Genomic DNA, 14,735 nt, shown 5'->3' with positions numbered 1-14,735 from the left:
TCTGCAGTGCCCCAGTAAAACTTTCACCAATAAAAAAAAAAAAGCTTCAGAGTTTTAAGTCTACAAACGATAATTATACAAATTTTGTATCCACTTGCAAAATTAAAAACATGGTTAGATATAAACAAATTATCCCTTAATTTAAAGAAAACAAAAGTTATGTTATTCGGCTATTCCAATCCAGGACCAGCAATAAATATAGATGGCGTGATTCTAGAAACGGTGTCAGAAATTAAATTCTTAGGAGTCACTATTGATAATAAATTAAGCTGGAAACCACACATAAGACATATACAAAGCAAAATCTCCAAAACCATCTCTATTATCAATAAATCCAAATTCTTCTTAAATTACACAGCTGTGCATTTATTATATTGTTCATTGGTCTTGCCATATCTAAATTACTGCATAGAAATCTGGGGCAACAACTACAAAACTTCACTACATCCCCTGGTTACACTCCAAAAACGTGCAATAAGAATTCTACACAAGGTGGGATATTGTGACCACACAAATATTTTATTTTTACAATCTAAATGATTAAAACTGCCTGCTCTAGTTGATTTTAATACAGCTCAATTACTATTTAAAGCAAACTTGCATGGCAGCTCCCTCCATCAGTGAGTGAATGTGTGTGTGAATGGGTAAATGTGGAAGTAGTGTCAAAGCGCTTTGAGTACCTTGAAGGTAGAAAAGCGCTATACAAGTACAACCCATAAAAAGGTTCTACCTGCCAATATTCAAATACATTTCAAACACAGAGAAGGAGTTCATAATCTAAGGGGGTGTAGTATCTTTACTATTCCAACAGTAAGAACTACCAGGAAAAGTTTGTGTGTCTGTGCGTGGAGTGAAACTTTGGAACGGATTGGATGTGGGGCTCAAGCAATGTCCAAATGTCCATCAGTTCAAAACAAGATACAAAAAAATGGTATGGGCAATGTATATGAATGTGAACATGGATGCCTAAGTGTTAAACTCCATCACTGGCTAATAATGATTATTATTATCATTATTATTGTTGTTGTTATTATCATCGTCATCATCATCTTCATTATTTTATATGTATTATTGTCATAATTTATTGTCATTGCTATTGCTATTGTTCATATTGTTATTATTATTGTTATCATTATCGTTATCATTATTGTTTAGTCATTGTTGATATTATCATTATTATTATTATTACTTCTATGACATCACCCAACTAGTTAAACTATATGAATTAGTATCATTAAGAGGAATACATTGAATTGTGTGTGTGTGTGTGTGTGTGTGTGTGTGTGTGTGTGTGTGTGTGTGTGTGTGTGTGTGTGTGTGTGTGTGTGTGTGTGTGTGTGTGTGTGTGTGTGTGTACAGACAATCCAATTTCGTTGTTCTTGCAATAATGACAATAAAACTCTATTCTATTCTATTCTATTCTATATGCAGTTTGAGTAATACTAATATTCTGCAAATGTAAAAACAAATATGAATTCTGACTAAAGAATTGGTGCCGATGGAAACTAAGAAAAGGGATTTGGGTACACTATCTGGAGTACAGGGCAGGCGAGTGGGGGATCTTATGTTCGTGGATAACTCCTCTGGCAGGGGGCTCCCCTCGTCTCTTTTAATGCACAGCATAGGACACATAGCAAGAGTGGTCCTCAGGTCCTGTTGATCAGGAGCAGTAGCTCCACAGCCACAGATCCACTTTTAACCACTAAAATCACAGTCAAAATGAAAGCTTGTTCCCATAGGCACCATAAACTGTTAATAATGTTTAGACAAAAGTGTATATTATATATACTATCATATATATATAGTATTTATATAGGTGTGTGTGTGTGTGTGTGTGTGTGTGTGTGTGTGTGTGATGGACATATGTGTATTTTGGGTATATGCATTTGTGTATGTATGTGATTATGAGTGTATGTGTATGTATGTATGTGTGTATATATATATATATATATATATATATATATATATATATATGTATATGTATCTATATGTATATATATATATAAATTGTATATATGTGTGTGTACATATGTATATATGTAAGTGTGTGTGAATTTAAATGTATTATATATAGATAATATATAGCATCCACGCAGCAACCACTGAACTGAATTATATTATATATATCATTGTATTATATATTGTATATATATATTGTATATGTATAGGGGTGGGACCTAATAAGTTTACTTCTTCCCACTCCCTTTTGAGCCAATCTTGACATCTACAAAAGATTAGTCACATGTAATGTTTTCAATGTAGGTGTAAAAATAATGTATTTATATATTTATTTTGTATTTTATGTCATTCTCTTGTTTTGTTTGCATGGCTCAAAATAAACCATTCATTCATTCATTCATACATAACATAGACAACAGTGCATATACTACTTAGTATGGTAATTTATTGCTACTGTATTCACTCCATTAACAATGAGCACATGGCTAATTAATATGGTAATTTATTCACATGTGGATCGAGACTTCGGTTGAGAGAGAGAGAGAGAGAGAGAGAGAGAGAGAGAGCGAGAGAGAGACAGAGACAGAGAGGATGAGAACCACTGCGTGAGGTAGGTAACGTTAGCCAACAGCAATTTGTTAATTACATTATTTTGATTTTGATTTGACTCAAACTGTAACTCCTAGATGGATTTAAGAAAGTTATTCGCCTGCAGCAGAGAAGCAGCAGGAATGAGAGATGTAAGTGAAGTCCTAGCTAGCTAGGCAACATCATTGTCTTAAGTTGATGCTAAGTTAGCTAACTTTATTCCTTGTATCAAGACAAACATATTCATTTGCTGTACGAGCTGTCGGGGGAATTTCCAATGAACATGAAACATCATGTTGGTTATTGTCTGCTGGTTCTGCATCAATGATGATTTTGAGTCAGCATGTGTGAGTTGAGTGCTTCTCAAATGGTTTATCTTCAGGAAGAAAAACATGTTTCCATATCATCAAGTCGTGAGCCAAATGTTTAAATCATTCAAGTTTATTTCACAGAAAAATAGCACAGCAGACTTGTCTTGTTAATCGGTGTGACTTTGACTAAAATAATCTTGTTTTGTCACCAGAAAAATGGCTACAGCTAAAGCATCTGGTTTTGTTTCCAGAAAAAATAATAACATTTCTGTATTTGTTTTCAGAAAACAAATACAGAAATGGCTGAAAATATTGGGTTTTGTTGCCCCATTTAGATTTAAAAAAAATATATTTCCATGTCTGTCCTGAGTCCTCCTCCAACTTGTTAGTCGGTTTGCCTTTTGCTAAAATACTCACTAATAGTCACTAGAAAAATGGCTAAAAATATCTGGTTTTGTTGCCACAATTGTTTTTTTTTCTCCCTAAACTTTTTTTTTTCATGCACACATGTGACTGTGACTCACTGAAAATGACACACAATCCACTTTTATGTCACGACCCAGCAGTTGGGAACCACTGGTCAACTGTATAACAGTTACTGTAATATTTCCATGTCTGTCCAGAGTGATTGACCACTTTGCAAAAATGAAAAGGAGACGTTACAGTTTACTTCTCAGAAAAGGATTCCCTGAACAGACACACAACAGTTGTTCATTTATTCTACTACTGTGGCTTTATTGTTTTGTGTATATTTTATAGTTTTGTGTATCTGAAATAGGATTAGCCACATTGCCAGAAATGGAAATTAAATAATATAAAAGAACCCAGAGATGTAGGAGTGCTTTATTTTTTGTTTTACTTTTGTAGATGTTAAATTTGCAGATGATTACTGCAATATATATTTAAAAAAGATTTTTGCTTTTACCAGTAGCAGTTTATAAGTCTGGAGTAAAAAAAAAGTGCACAAGTAGGTCAAATGCATTAGTTAAATTCAGGTGGTTCATCAAAGATCCATACAACATAATCTGATATGATTTCCTAGTTTAAAGCACTATTTATGTATTTTTTATGATAAATAAGTGCTAAAAATGTTTTTGCTTGCGCGCTTTGCACGCTCACATGAATTATTTGTGCCCCAGGTGTCCCCCAGTACAGTATTAGGTCTAGTGACGCCCCTGGTGTGACGTCATGGGTTGTGGAGCTCCTCACCTCTGAACATTGGTTACAATCATGGCCACCAGCAGCGAGAGCGACTCGGACCGAGAAAGCGAGGATTTTTCCATTAATTTGAGCGAGGACGAAAGATTCGTGGATGAGGAATGTGAGAGTGAAGGACTGGGGGGGGGAAAAAAAGACTATACAGCGGGAGCGATTCAGATGTTATTAAACAAATATACTAGGATAATTCTGGAAAAACCCTTATCTGCTTATTGTGTTACTAGTGTTTTAGTGAGATTATATGGTCGTACCTGTACAACCTGAAGGTCGGCCCCGTACCTTTCTTCAGCACCAGTCGACGGGTGGTGGCGATGCCCATCTCTGCCCTTCGAAAGGGACCCTCTTCAAAACAAGATCTTTCGAATTGATCGCTGCATAATACACTGTAATTTGTATGTGTGGTCCAATCCAACCGTGTTCGCTTGACCGCTCTGTTCCATAGTAATGCTTCACTGTCATCTTTCGGGACTGTGCACAATGAAACACCGGCTGTGTTTGTTTTGCTAAAGGCGGCCGCAATACACCTACAGCTTTCTTCTTTGACGTCTCCACTATTCATTGAACAAACTGCAAAAAATTCAGCAACACAAATGTCCAGAATACTGTGGAATTATGCGATGAAAAGAGACGACTTATAGCTGTGACGGTGCTGGAATAAAATGTCCTCTACAATGCGTGACGTAACGCGCACGCATCATCATACCGTGACGTTTTAGCATGATACTTCCCCGCCAAATTTAAAATTGCAATTTAGTAAACTAAACCGGCCGTATTGGCATGTGTTGCAATGTTAATATTTCATCATTGATGTATAAACTATCAGACTGCGATGATCGGTAGTAGTGGGTTTCAGTAGGCCTGTAAGTGGCCAAAGCCACCAAATCCTGGTCTTTTTATTAATTCTTGTCGTCACAGTGCGTCAAACTTAAAGGATCAAAGATTGTTTATTTTGTCTATACATGCAAGACTAACGGAAATAAAAAGACTCCCCGTCGGGGAATCGAACCCCGGTCTTCCGCGTGACAGGCGGAGATACTGTCCACTATACTAACGAGGACATGATGAACTTTATGAATATGTAAATAGGACACATGTTTCTTTTAAACATATTTATAGTCTGTGTTTTTTCTTATAATTTTGCCTTACGAAATACAACTTAACAAATTATCTTTTATTATTTATTCTGTGTATGTAAGACGGTCAGAAAAGAACTCCCCGTCGGGGAATCGAACCCCGGTCTTCCGCGTGACAGGCGGAGATACTGTCCACTATACTAACGAGGACGTCGAAGCTACTGCGTCAACTTAGTGATATCTTTGGTACCACCGCAAATCAGGGGTGTCAGACTCCAATATAGAGTGGGCCAAAATTTAAAACCGGACAAAGTCGCGGGCCGAGGTTGAACAAATGAACCTTTTAATAGGGACCCAAACAAGTTTTGCATTAAATATTGAACAAGCAAGGCTTATATAACTTTATGGTGACATGCACAATCGAGTCCATCCATCCATCCATTTTCTACCGCTTATTCCCTTTTGGGGTCGCGGGGGGCGCTGGCGCCTATCTCAGCTACAATCGGGCGGAAGGCGGGGTACACCCTGGACAAGTCGCCACCTCATCGCAGGGCGCACAATCGAGTGTCAAATAATAATAATAATCAAAAAAATATCAATGGCATATCCAAATTTAAATATAAATTGAATGCCTATTGTCGGTGGCAGGGTTGAGGTGGAAAGGGTTTGGTGAAAGCAAGGGTTGTATATTGTAGCTTCCAGGAATAGTTAGTGCTGCAAAGGATTCTGGGTATATTTTCTGTTGTGTTTATGTTGTGTTACGGTGCGGATTTTCTCCCGAAATGTGTTTGTCATTCTTGTTTGGTGTGGGTTCACACTGTGGCGCATATTTTTAACAGTGTTAAAGCTGTTTATACGGCCACCCTCAGTTTGACCTGTATGGCTGTTGACCATCGGGAGGGTTGGCAAGTAAGAGTATTAGCGGTGAATGCGGTGTTACAGCGGCTGGCCAGCTCTAATTCTAATTTGATATTGCCTCAAGGGCCAAATTAAATTACACGGCGGGCCATAATTTGGCCCGCGGGCCTGAGTTTGACACCCATGCCGTTTTTTTCTTATAATTTTGCCTCACGAAATACAACTTAACAAATGATCTTTTATTATTTATTCTGTGTATGTAAGACGGTCAGAATAGAACTCCCCGTCGGGGAATCGAACCCCGGTCTTCCGCGTGACAGGCGGAGATACTGTGCACTATACTAACGAGGATTTGATGACTTTTAAAAATATGTAAATAGGACACATGTTTCTTTTCAACATATTTTCGGTCTGTGTTTTTTCTTATAATTTTGCCTTAAGAATTACAATTTAATAAATAATCTTTTATTATTTATTCTGTGTATGTAAGACGGTCAGAAAAGAACTCCCCGTCGGGGAATCGTCCGTGTGACAGGCGGAGATACTGTCCACTATACTAACGAGGACGTGATGAAGTGTATGAACATGTAAATAGGACACATGTTTCTTTTAAACATATTTTTGGTCTGTGTTTTTTCTTATAATTTTGCCTTAAAAAATACAACTTAACAAATCATCTTTTATTATTTATTCTGTGTATGTAAGGCGTTCAGAAAAAAACTCCCCGTCGGGGAGTTAGGGTTAGGGTTATACTAACGAGGACATGATGAACTTTATGAATATGTAAATAGGACACATGTTTCTTTTAAACATATTTATAGTCTGTGTTTTTTCTTATTATTTTACCTTAAGAAATACAACTTAACAAATGATCTTTTATTATTTATTCTGTGTATGTAAGACGGTCAGAAAAAAACTCTCCGTCAGGATACTGTCCACTATACTAACGAGGATATGATGAACCTCATGAATATGTAAATAGGACACATGTTTCTTTCAAACATATCTATAGTATGTGTTTTTTCTTATAATTTTTCCTTTAAAAATCCATCTTAACAAATGATCTTTTATTAATTATTCTGTTTATGTAAGACAGTCAGAAAAGAACTCCCCGTCAGGGAATCGAACCCCGGTCTTCCACGTGACAGGCGGAGATACTGTCCACTATACTAACGAGGACATGATGAACTTTATGAATATGTAAATAGGACACATGTTTCTTTCAAAGTCTGTGTTTTTTCTTATAATTTTGCCTTAAGAAATACAACTTAATAAATGATCTTTTATTATTTATTCTGTGTATGTAAGACGGTCAGAAAAGAACTCCCCGTCGGGGAATCGTCCGCGTGACAGGCGGAGATACTGTCCACTATACTAACGAGGACGTGATGAAGTGTATGAACATGTAAATAGGACACACGTTTCTTTTAAACATATTTATAGTCTGTGTTTTTTCTTATAATTTTGCCTTAAAAAATACAACTTAACAAATCATCTTTTATTATTTATTCTGTGTATGTAAGACGGTCAGAAAAAACTCCCCGTCAGGATACTGTCCACTATACTAACGAGGATATGATGAACCTCATGAATATGTAAATAGGGCACATGTTTCTTTCAAACATATCTATAGTATGTGTTTTTTCTTATAATTTTGCCTTAAAAAATCCAGCTTAACAAATTATCTTTTATTAATTATTCTGTTTATATAAGACGTTCAGAAAAGAACTCCCCGTCAGGGAATCGAACCCCGGTCTTCCGCGTGACAGGCGGAGATACTGTCCACTATACTAACGAGGACATGATGAAATTTATGAATATGTAAATAGGACACATGTTTCCTTCAAAGTCTGTGTTTTTTCTTATAATTTTGCCTTAAGAAATACAACTTAAAAAATCATCTTTTATTATTTATTCTGTGTATGTAAGGCGTTCAGAAAAGAACTCCCCGTCGGGGAATCCAACCCCAGTCTTCCGCGTGACAGGCAGAGATACTGTCCACTATACTAACAAGGACGTGATGAATATCATGAATATGTAAATAGGACACATGTTTCTTTCAAACATATTTATAGTTTGTGTTTTTTCTTATAATTTTGCCTTAAGAAATACAACTTAACAAATTATCTTTTATTAATTATTCTGTTTATATAAGACGTTCAGAAAAGAACTCCCCGTCAGGGAACCGAACCCCAGTCTTCCACGTGACAGGCGGAGATACTGTCCACTATACTAACGAGGACATGATGAACTTTATGAATATGTAAATAGGACACATGTTTCTTTCAAAGTCTGTGTTTTTTCTTATAATTTTGCCTTAAGAAATACAACTTAACAAATCATCTTTTATTATTTATTCTGTGTATGTAAGACGGTCAGAAAAGAACTCCCCGTCAGGGAATCGAACCCCGGTCCACTATACTAACGAGGACGTGATGAATCTCATGAATATGTAAATAGGACACATGTTTCTTTTAAACATATTCATAGTCTGTGTTTTTTCTTATAATTTTGCCTTAAGAAATACAACTTAACAAATCATCTTTTATTATTTATTCTGTGTATGTAAGACGTTCAGAAAAAAACTCCCCGTCAGGATACTGTCCACTATACTAACGAGGATATGATGAACCTCATGAATATGTAAATAGGACACATGTTTCTTTCAAACATATCTATAGTCTGTGGTTTTTCTTATAATTTTGCCTTAAGAAATACAACTTAACAAGTTGTATTTGTATTGAAAGAAACATGTGTCCTATGTACATATTCATGGGGTTCATCATATCCTTGTTAGTATAGTGGACAGTATACAGTGGACAGGGAATAGAAGATTAAAATAAAATAAAAAAATAAAAAAATAAAAAATCGGTCTTAGCCTAGGCCCTGGAGTGGGGGTGCAGACTGAGGCCAAGGGAAAAGAACAACTCATAGCCATAGTACACATCCTTCTTACATGTGTGTAAGAGGGAAACATCAAACATCAAAGAAGACAGAGGACATTAAAGACATTAAAGCAGCAGATACAACCAGACACTTCTACATACAGCTATGAATAAAAAGTAAAAGAAACATATCCACTGTGGTGGCCTCTGCGGTGTTCCACGCCATCGTCCGCTGGGGAGGAGGGAGCATGGCCAGAGACAGAAGCAGATCCAACAAAGCAACCAAGACAGCCGACTCCACTCTCGGCCAGTGTCCAGTCCGCATGGATGAGCGAGGATACGTCCAAGGTGACTGAGGTGTCCGACACCTGCTCACCCAGTCAAGACACCGCGGAGCCTCTCCGTCCCAGCGCTCAGTGCTAGCTCCGCAGCCCTGTCCCCTCATCCGCATCTCCTCCAGTCCTTTCAAACAGACTCTGGTGTAGCAGAGACCCTGCAGCTGGTCTCCATGGCCAAAAGGCTCCCGGGAGGCAGATCCAGAAGTCCACAAAAAAAGCACCACAGAGGTCACGAAAGTGCCACCCCTTGTCACACAGTCCCAAAGGGTCCCGGACCAAAATGCAAAAAAATATAATAACACATGAAAACAAGAGGGAAACACAAAAGGATGACACAAGAGCACAGAGCAGAGCCACTACAGCAGCGCCATCTTGGGGAAAAAAAAGTATTATTATTTAATATATAATATTGTTTTAGTTGCTTAAGAGATATTCCTGGCTGTGAATTTGCTCATTGCTATTTTTATGTTTTTGTGCATTATTTGTTGCCGTAATCATTAAACAAACAGGTTACTCATTAGTTACTCAGTACTTGAGTAGTTTTTTACAACTTAACAAATTATCTTTTATTATTTATTCTGTTTTTGTAAGACGGTCAGAAAAGAACTCCCCGTCGGGGAATCGAACCCCGGTCTTCCGCGTGACAGGCGGAGATACTGTCCACTATACTAACGAGGATATGATGAAGTTTATGAATATGTAAATACGACACATGTTTCTTTTCAACATATTTTTGGTCTGTGTTTTTTCTTATGATTTTGCCTTAAGAATTACAATTTAAGAAATGATCTTTTATTATTTATTCTGTGTATGTAAGACGGTCAGAAAAGAACTCCCCGTCGGGGAATCGAACCCCGGTCTTCCGCGTGACAGGCCGAGATACTGTCCACTATACTAACGAGGATGTCGAACTGTTCCTGTAAAATTAGTGATATCTTTGATATCACCGCAAAACAGGGGTGTCAAACTCTAATACAGAGTGGGCCAAAATTTTAAACCGAACAAAGTCGCGGGCCGAGGTTGAACAAATGAACCTTTTAATAGGGACCCAAACAAGATTAGTCACATGTAATGTTTTCAATGTAGGTGTAAAAATAATGTATTTATATATTTATTTTGTATTTTATGTCATTCTCTTGTTTTGTTTGCATGGCTCAAAATAAACCATTCATTCATTCATTCATTCATTCATAACATAGACAACAGCGCATATACTACTTAGTATGGTAATTGATTGCTACTGTATTCACCCCATTAACAATGAGCACATGGCTAATTAATATGGTAATTTATTCACGTGTGGATCGAGACTTCGGTTGAGAGAGAGAGAGAGAGAGAGAGAGAGAGGATGAGAACCACTGCGTGAGGTAGGTAACGTTAGCCAACAGCAATTTGTTAATTACATTATTTTGATTTTGATTTGACTCAAACTGTAACTCCTAGATGGATTTAAGAAAGTTATTCGCCCGCAGCAGAGAAGAGGCAGCGAGGAATGAGAGATGTAAGTGAAGTCCTAGCTAGCTAGGCAACATCATTGTCTTAAGTTGATGCTAAGTTAGCTAACTTTATTCCTTGTATCAAGACAAACATATTCATTTGCTGTACGAGCTGTCGGGGGAATTTCCAATGAACATGAAACATCATGTTGGTTATTGTCTGCTGGTTCTGCATCAATGATGATTTTGAGTCAGCATGTGTGAGTTCAGTGCTTCTCAAATCTTCAGGAAGAAAAACAGTTTTCCATATCATCAAGTCGTGAACCAAATGTTTAAATCATTCAAGTTTATTTCACAGAAAAATAGCACAGTAGACTTGTCTTGTTAATCGGTGTGACTTTGACTAAAATAATCTTGTTTTGTCACCAGAAAAATGGCTACAGCTAAAGCATCTGGTTTTGTTTCCAGAAAAATATTAACATTTCGGTATTTGTTTTCAGAATGATAGCTGAAAATATCGGGTTTTTTTTGCCCCATTTAGATTTTTTAAAAATATATTTCCATGTCTGTCCTGAGTCCTCCTCCAACTTGTTAGTCGGTTTGCCTTTTGCTAAAATACTCACTAATAGTCACTAGAAAAATGGCTAAAAATATCTGGTTTTGTTGCCACAATTGTTTTTTTTTCTCCCTAAACTTTTTTTTTTCATGCACACATGTGACTGTGACTCACTGAAAATGTCCAGAGTGATTGACCACTTTGCAAAAATGAAAAGGAGACGTTACAGTTTACTTCTCAGAAAATGATTCCCTGAACAGACACACAACAGTTGTTCATTTAGTCTACTACTGTGGCTTTATTGTTTTGTGTATATTTTATAGTTTTGTGTATCTGAAATAGGATTAGCCACATTGCCATAAATGGAAATTAAATAATATAAAAGAACCCAGAGATGTAGGAGTGCTTTATTTTTTGTTTTACTTTTGTAGATGTTATATTTGCAGATGATTACTGCAATATATATTTCAAAAAGATTTTTGCTTTTACCAGTAGCAGTTTATAAGTCTGGAGTAAAAAAAAAGTGCACAAGTAGGTCAAATGCATTAGTTAATTTCAGGTGGTTAATCAAAGATCCATACAACATAATCTGATGTGATTTCATAGTTTAAAGCACTATTTATGTATTTTTTTAATGATAAATAAGTGCTAAAAATGTCTTTGCTTGCGCGCTTTGCACGCTCACATGAATTATTTGTGCCCCAGGTGTCCCCCAGTACAGTATTAGGTCTAGTGACGCCCCTGGGTGGGTCCGTCCCGCAGCCAAGCCAGTTTTGAACTACCACTTAGGCATTTTATTGGGAAAACTGTTAAAACTATTAAAACACACCGAAAAAGGCAAAACAGCATGAGGTTTGTTTGACATTTACATGAACGTAATAGTTACACAATGTGGAATTTTAGAAAGAACTCCCCGTCGGGGAATCGAACCCCGGTCTTCCGCGTGACAGGCGGAGATACTGTCCACTATACTAACGAGGATGTGCAAACACCGCTGTCTATTGTCAGGCATATCACGTCATCGCACAGCACTATTTATGACCGTGATTTCACCGCCTTAAATGCCTACTGAAATGAGATGTTCTTATTTAAACGGGGATAGCAGGTCCATTCTATCAGTCATACTTGATCATTTCGCGATATTGCCATATTTTTGCTGAAAGAATTTAGTAGAGAACATCCACGATAAAGTTCGCACCTTTTGGTCGATAATAAAAAACTCTTGCCTTTACCAGAAGTAGCAGACGATGTGTGCGTGACGACACGGGTTTAGGGCTCCTCACATCCTCTCATTCTTTATAATCATAGCCACCAGCAGCTAGAGCAATTCGGACCGAGAAAGCGATGATTTCCCCATTAATTTGAGCGAGGATGAAAGATTCGTAGATGAGGAAAGTTAGAGTGACGCACTTTGAAAAAAAAAAAAGGCGACAGCAGTGGGAGCGATTCAGATGTTATTAGACACATTTACTAGGATTATTCTGGAAAATCCATTATCTGCTTATTGTGTTACTAGTGTTTTAGTGAGATTATAAAGTCATACCTGAAAGTCGGAAGGGTGTGCTGACCGCCAGTGTCTCTGATGGAAGCCATGGAGGAGCCAAGAAAGTCGCAGCTGCCTATTTGACAGCTGCTGCAGGAAGAACGACACAAGCTCCGCTCATGTCTCCGGTAAGAGCCGACTTATTACCACAATTTTCTCACCGAAACCTGCCGGTCGACATGTGGTAGAGAAACATGTTCGCTTGACCGCTCTGTTCCATAGTAAAGCTTCACAACAAACAAAGAAACACCGTCTGTGTTTTGGTTGCTAAAGGCAGCTGCAATCCACCGCTTTCCACCAACAGCATTCTTCTTTGACGTCTCCATTATTTATTGAACAAATTGCAAAAGATTCAGCAACACAGATGTCCAAAATACTTTCCAAAATAGCCATGAGTGGTGCTGGGATAAAATGTCCGCTCCAACCAATAACGTCACAAGCACGCGTCATCATTCCGCCACGTTTTCAACAGGAAACTTTGCGGGAAATTTAAAATTGCAATTTAGTAAACTAAACCGGCCCGTATTGGCATGTGTTGCAATGTTAATATTTCATCATTGATATATAAACTATCAGACTGCGTGGTCGGTTGTAGTGGGTTTCAGTAGGCCTTTAAACGTGAATAGATACTTCAGTGCTAAAATAGATACATTTATTTGCCATTTAACCCATGTATGGTTTCAAAATAAATATTGTATTGAATAAAGTAGTTTTGTTTTATACTTACTATTTTAATTACATTTAGAAAAAATTATACAAAAACAAAACCATATGAACAGTGCGCGAAGATAACTTACGTAAAACAAGTTGACCTGGAAATGACGTAGTCTCCACGCATGAACTATCAGGTCTTCCGGTACCGAAGGAGTAGTGACGCAGTTATTTGTCAAAAAGACATTATGGTTCAGGTAAAAGTCACATTTGTTGGCCTCCTTTTGTCTGTGCTGACCTCTCCTGTTAGCAATCAAACAAACTTTCTGTAAATTTAATTTAAAAAAAGCACCTAAAGCCATAATATATTTTGTCCGATGTTTGTTGAACATTGACATCCACTCATTAAAAATGTGACTTTTTCAACAACAGAAACATTTTTATATTACAATTCTTTGTCAGATCAGTGATTCTCAAACAGTGGTACTTAAGCTCCATCTAGTCGTACACCACAAACTTGCCAACCTTGAGACCTCCGATTTCGGGTGGTGGGTGACGTGGTCGGGGGTGGAGCGGAGGCGTGGTTAAAAGTGGAGGAGTATAACTCACCAACTCGAGTATTTCATATATATATATACGTGTGTGTGTGTATGAAATACTTGACTTTCAGTGAATTCTAGCTATATACGTATATATATATAGTATATATATGTGTGTGTGTATGAAATACTTGTCTTTCAGTGAATTCTAGCTATATATATTTATTTTATTATATATATAAATAAAAGAAATAGTTGAAGTTCCGTCGGCACCTATCAAATACACATTAATAAAAACAAATACACATTAATAAAAACACAGTTGTTCTACTCACAGTACTGTGATTGCTGGTTACTAAAAAAAAAAACAACAACACTTACCTTTCACTATTTGAGTAACCTTTGTGCTGCCATTTGCGTATTGACGAGCGATCTCTGAATCCGGGAACATATATCACGGATTTGTTGTAGACATCCGCAAATGAGAACGGGATGTTGCTTCCAGCTATCAGCATAGCCATACTCAGCATAAGTTACACCATCGGGTCTTCATTTTGCGAGGTGGGCCATAATACTGGGTTGTGAACGATGCTGCGCTGCGGACGCTTCGTGCTTTGCTGACCGTTCATGGCTGAGTAGATCCGTTCGGCCGCCGTGTTCAATGGAGAAGTCTGTTCTGCAAAATTTACAAGCAACATACCCCTCCCCCTTCGAACTCTCCTGGATAAACTGAAATTCTTGTTTCTAATTGTTCTGGAACTTGCAAGCATATTTCTTCAT

The 14,735-nt window shown here is 37.4% G+C and overlaps 1 long non-coding RNA gene and 6 other non-coding genes across 7 annotated transcripts; 1 reads left to right on the top strand and 6 right to left on the bottom strand.

Annotated features, from left to right (window-relative positions):
* The first annotated feature begins 2,478 nt into the window (after nt 1-2,478).
* LOC133548724 (uncharacterized) lies at nt 2,479-4,409 on the top strand. The gene is made up of 3 exons (XR_009805923.1): nt 2,479-2,569; nt 2,646-2,699; nt 3,998-4,409. It is a non-coding gene; the product is annotated as an uncharacterized LOC133548724 (long non-coding RNA).
* A 652-nt stretch (nt 4,410-5,061) lies between these two features.
* trnad-guc (transfer RNA aspartic acid (anticodon GUC)) lies at nt 5,062-5,133 on the bottom strand. The gene has a single exon. It is a non-coding gene; the product is annotated as a tRNA-Asp (tRNA).
* Nucleotides 5,134-5,287: 154 nt separating this feature from the next.
* Nucleotides 5,288-5,359, bottom strand: trnad-guc (transfer RNA aspartic acid (anticodon GUC)). The gene has a single exon. It is a non-coding gene; the product is annotated as a tRNA-Asp (tRNA).
* A 2,376-nt stretch (nt 5,360-7,735) lies between these two features.
* Nucleotides 7,736-7,807, bottom strand: trnad-guc (transfer RNA aspartic acid (anticodon GUC)). The gene has a single exon. It is a non-coding gene; the product is annotated as a tRNA-Asp (tRNA).
* A 2,029-nt stretch (nt 7,808-9,836) lies between these two features.
* On the bottom strand, nt 9,837-9,908 carry trnad-guc (transfer RNA aspartic acid (anticodon GUC)). Its single transcript has one exon. It is a non-coding gene; the product is annotated as a tRNA-Asp (tRNA).
* A 154-nt stretch (nt 9,909-10,062) lies between these two features.
* Nucleotides 10,063-10,134, bottom strand: trnad-guc (transfer RNA aspartic acid (anticodon GUC)). The gene has a single exon. It is a non-coding gene; the product is annotated as a tRNA-Asp (tRNA).
* A 1,997-nt stretch (nt 10,135-12,131) lies between these two features.
* trnad-guc (transfer RNA aspartic acid (anticodon GUC)) lies at nt 12,132-12,203 on the bottom strand. The gene has a single exon. It is a non-coding gene; the product is annotated as a tRNA-Asp (tRNA).
* Between the last annotated feature and the right edge of the window lie 2,532 nt (nt 12,204-14,735).

The sequence above is a fragment of the Nerophis ophidion genome, linkage group LG03 (genome assembly GCF_033978795.1).
Source record: "Nerophis ophidion isolate RoL-2023_Sa linkage group LG03, RoL_Noph_v1.0, whole genome shotgun sequence".
Lineage (NCBI taxonomy): Eukaryota > Metazoa > Chordata > Actinopteri > Syngnathiformes > Syngnathidae > Nerophis > Nerophis ophidion.
The sequence above is the reverse complement of the archived record's forward strand: the minus strand, read 5'-3'. Positions and strand labels throughout refer to the sequence as shown.